This window comes from Monodelphis domestica, chromosome 5 (assembly GCF_027887165.1).
Source record: "Monodelphis domestica isolate mMonDom1 chromosome 5, mMonDom1.pri, whole genome shotgun sequence".
Taxonomy (NCBI): Eukaryota; Metazoa; Chordata; class Mammalia; order Didelphimorphia; family Didelphidae; genus Monodelphis; species Monodelphis domestica.
The window spans coordinates 225,950,556-225,955,488 of record NC_077231.1 but is presented as its reverse complement, the minus strand read 5'-3'; positions in this window follow the sequence as shown (position 1 = coordinate 225,955,488).

Here is a 4,933-nt window from a genome sequence, read left to right as displayed (position 1 = left end):
ATTACTGTTTAATTGTGGATTATGGAGTTGTTTTAGGTTTTGAAAAATTATTGGGTATGCTCAGTAAAATGTTAAAAGGAAATTTAGAAATGTTTTCTCATTGAATTATTGTCACCTGCCTCAGCCTAATTTGCAAGTTTCAAATATGGGATATTGAGTGCATGACAATTTTTCTTCTATTTTAATATTTGAAAGGGGTTGTTATATTACATTCAAAAAAGGCATTACAAATTCCTCTGAGATCTTTCTGCTTCTCAGCCCTTATCCAGCCTTCTGCTAGTGTTTTTCAACTAGATTGTCATACTTGAAGACCTGAGTTTTTCTCTCAATTAAACTAAGGAACTCTCTGAGTTAAATCTTATGTGATAAAGTGAATTTTCTTTTAGATCATTTAGAAAATGATGGAATGGTGTTTGTTAAAAACTTGAATATAGTGAAGCTGCATTTTTGAATCTACTTTTTACTCTTAAAGTCTAGACTGTAATTATTTTATGACAGATCAGTGAGTATACCCTGATTGATACTGAGGCATGAAGAAAATAGCAAAGATGTGGCCCTAATCTATAAATGATGATGACTTTGCTTTGGAGGAAAAGCTTTGGGACTTTTAACCTGCTCCTATTCTAAGGCTTTTTTAAGATTTAAGAGTGATCCTTCTTCAGCTGCCATCATTCCTTCCTCCAACAATCACTGGGAATGCTGAAGGAATGACCTGGCCAAAAATAAAGATGGGATTTCCTTAATACCCATTAAGAACAAGGTTTTAACAGAGTGGCTTATATGCCAAGTCTGGCTGTGGCACCCTAAAAATGGAAGTGAGACTTTGTGCAGCACTTCACTATGATTCTTCCTTGAATCCTAACACAACATTCTGTGCTGTAAAGAATGGTTTTGATGTTTTGATGTTATGGGCATTAGCAAATTCCTCTTAATCTGGGCATTTGATCATATAAGTACTATAGTAAATCTTTATCAATTAGTTTAAAGCAAAATATCTAAGCTATTGATAGGTAACATCAGAAATATTTGACCTGAAATTATGATTCCTTTTATACTCAGATAAATATTTGGACTTATTATCTATCATTAATTGTCTCAAATCCTTCCAATATCTGAGTGGTATAATTAGGTAATTATCTAGAAACACCTAAATTAAGATATAATTCTGTTGTTTCATAACATTACATCAGCAATATATTTTTAGAGTGAGAAGACTTGTGGGCCATCCTTTATCTTAAAAAATTATTTGTGTTTTATCATTTGTCATTTCTAAGTAATATCTTGACTTATTATTTATTAAAATATTGTTATAATACTAACACTAGTGTATGGGTAAAGCAAGTAGATTACACATGAGCATGGAGAGATCAGAAAACATTACTCTATGTGTGTCCTCTCGTTTATTTGAGTCCAGGTAGAAACTGGTTATGTTTAACAAAATGTAACATACTTTGCCTAGCTTTTCAATGGATTCCATCCCAAGTCTATTGCTATAAAAGAAGGGTGAAGCATCTTTTGGGTGAATTCTTGTTTGCTATCATCTAACTTAGGCAGACAAACCACATGTTTGCAAAGAGTGGTCTCTATGGCATTCACCGAAGAAGATTCTTTGCAAAATCACATCCTCCTAAGGGAGATTGAGAGTAAAAACTGGAGAAAGTTAAAGTAACTAATAATGAATAACAAATAATAATAACACATAATGGAAGTGAGATAAAAATTGAAGTGGAAGTTTTTGAAGAAAGTTTAAAAAAATCTCAAATGATTATGTATATGTCTAGTCTGTTTCTGAGGAATTGAGTATGTTCTAATGCCAATTGGGGATATATCAACTTTGTGCCTTTTAGTGTGTCATTGGCAGTTTTCCAAAAGCAAGGATTTGGTTCAGATAGAAGGAAAAAACAGCAAAAAGTATAAGAAATGTCAGGTCTTTATTATCGAGGATCATAATTTGATATTCTTTATATTCATTAAATTAGCAGAAGGGGAGTGACCTCAAATATCTTCCAGTCAATTGTTCTACAAATTGTTTTTTAACATGTTGAGAAACAGCCATGCATGGTAGTGAGGTCCTGCTTGTACTATAGAGTCATCATATTCTGGGTATTTTATTGGGGAAACTGAATGTCAGTTTCCCCAAGAAGTAAAGGGAGGATTTCGAGAACTTATTTTTCACATACTGTATTCATTTGTATATAGTAGGAAGAATGACTGGACATTCCTGTCTGGAATCCAGGTCAGAGATACCACATGATCTGCAGCTTTTTGCATTTTCTTTGTCCTTGGCAATCCCAGGGAATGTCTTCCTTTTTTAATAATGGAGGATAGCATCCTTTCCAAGAACATGATCTGTCCCACTATGTGGATGGAGAAGGGGGACAAATTGATGAACAACTTTTTCATCACTTACCACTAATTAAAGCTGTCTTGGGATGATCAAGGGAGGGGCTGAGCCATGAGCTCCTATAAAGCTATTTAATAGGCTTTCTGACTCAGCTTGGGGCATCCTAATGTCATGAGAGCCATGGAGACCTACCTCACTTCTTGGTTATGACTCTGGCCTAACCAATGAGCTTAAGAGGATCAATAAACTTATATTATTCAACAAAAATCAGTCACTCCAAGTAATTTTAGCAGTAACAGAGAATGGGGGCAGCAGATTGCCCAGGGGACCCTGCCTGGAGAGCCTAGCTTGATCATGGACACACAAGGTCTGCCTTATGGCAGCCAGAGTTGGCCCCTAACTCTGGGCTCCCCATAAGGAAAGAGAACAATTTTATCAGCAAACTGGCAAGGGGCTGAGGAGCAGGCTGGAGCCACATGGTGCTGCTCGAGAGAGAGGGGCTTGCTGTTGTCCCAGGCCCTCTCCAGGTGACTGGAAGCCTCATCTGTGGTGTGTGGAAAGGCAAAAGGACTTGTAACTTTTACTGAGGGGTGTGCTGCCAAGTCTCTGGGCCATATAGAACCTAAACAATTATTTCAGCTAAATCCCCAATCCAGTGGGCTAGAAGACAGTTGGCTCCTGTAAAAGAGAGAATATACATGCATGCAAAGGATATCATCTGTCAGTCACAATGAACATTCCATTTTGCAACGTTATCGGGGAAAAAAGTTAGAGCTAAGCCAACAGCTGAACTGGGCTGGACTGGGCCTTTTGGCTTCTGATAGAGTGATGGAGAAGAAGCGGAGGCTTTGGCTGGTGTGGCTGATGTTGGTGAAGAAGCTAATTGTGTCTCTGGACTGGAATTATTCAAGTTGGAGGGTGCCTGGCTGGTTAGGAGAAAAAGAAGGAGGAAGATAGTTGTCCTCCTATCTTCCTGACTGTCTCTGCTAGTGACTGATTACCATTTCCCCAATATCCTCCTATCCAAGGCTCCTTGTGGAGAATAGGGAAACCCCATCCCTCTTACCTTCTCCTCTATCCTTGTCCTATCTTCCCCAATAAACCCTTACTTGAGTTAAAGAAGAGAAAAGAGTATTTTCTCTAAAGCATTATAGTCCACCATGAGTGACTTAGAAGAAGGTTGAAGGGAAAGGGGTAGGGGAAGCTGAAAGGCTTTTGAAGAAGGGAAAAAAGGGAGATTGAAAAGGGGGAGGAAGGGAGACATAAAGGGAATAGGATAGGCAAACCTTGAACCATTGGTTATTTAGTATCAATCAATATACACCCTCAGAATATCTATCTATTACAGATTGGTACCCCTAAATGACTGAACCCCACAATCCTTAGAAACAACAGTAGGAAAGATGTTTAAGCAGGTTATCTGTGGAGCTGTCATTATGGCAGCTATTACTAGATTCTGGGTCTACAACATACCTTTTTTTTTTTTTTAGTTTTTAAAACATTATTTTATTTGGTCATTTTCATACATTGTTCATTGGAAACACATCATTTTCTTTTCCTTCCCCCCAACCCCCTCGCCACCCCTTCCCTAGCCGACGGGCGATTCGTCTGGGTATCACATGTGTCCTTGCTCTGAACCCATTTCCTTGTTGTTAGTATTTGCATTAGGGTGCTCATTTAGTGTCTCTCCTTGATCATGTCCCCTCAACCGCTGTAGTCAAGCAGTTGCTTTTCCTCGGTGTTTTTACTCCCTCAGTTTGTCCTCTGCTTGAGGATAGTTTTTTTTTTTTCCCTCATAGATCCTTGCAGGTTGTTCAGGGACATTGTAAAGCCATTACTAGAGAAGTCCATTAACATTCTCTTGTTCTCCTGGTTCTGCTCCTCTCACTCTGCATCACTTCCTGGAGATTGTTCCAGTCTCCATGGAATTCCTCCACTTTATTATTCCTTTTAGCACAATAGTATTCCATCACCAACATATACCAACAATTTGTTCAGCCATTCTCCAATTGAAGAGCATCCCCTCATTTTCCAATTTTTTTTTTGCCACCACAAGAGCGCAGCTATGAATATTCTTGTACAGGTATTTTTCCTTATTATTTCTTTGGGGTACAATCCCAGCAGTGCTATGGTTGGATCAAAGGGCAGACAGTCTTTTATCTCCCTTTGGGCATAGTTCCAAATTGCCCTCCAGAATGGTTGGATCAATTCACAACTCCACCAGCAATGCATTAATGTCCCTACTTTGCCACATCCCCTCCAGCATTCATTACTTTCCTTTGCTGTCATGTTGAACAATATGCTAGGTGTGAGGTGATACCTCAGAGTTGTTTTGATTTGCATCTCTCTGATTATAAGAGATCTAGAACACTTTTTCATGTGCTTATTAAAAGTCTTGATTTCTTTAACTGAAAATTGACTATTCATGTCCCTTGCCCATTTTTCAATTGGAGAATGGCTTGATTTTTTGTACAACTGGTTTAGTTCTTTATAGATTTGAGTAATTAGACCTTTGTCAGAGGTTTTTGTTATGAAGATTGTTTCCCAATTTGTTGCTTTCCTTCTAATTTTGGTTACATTGGTTTTGTT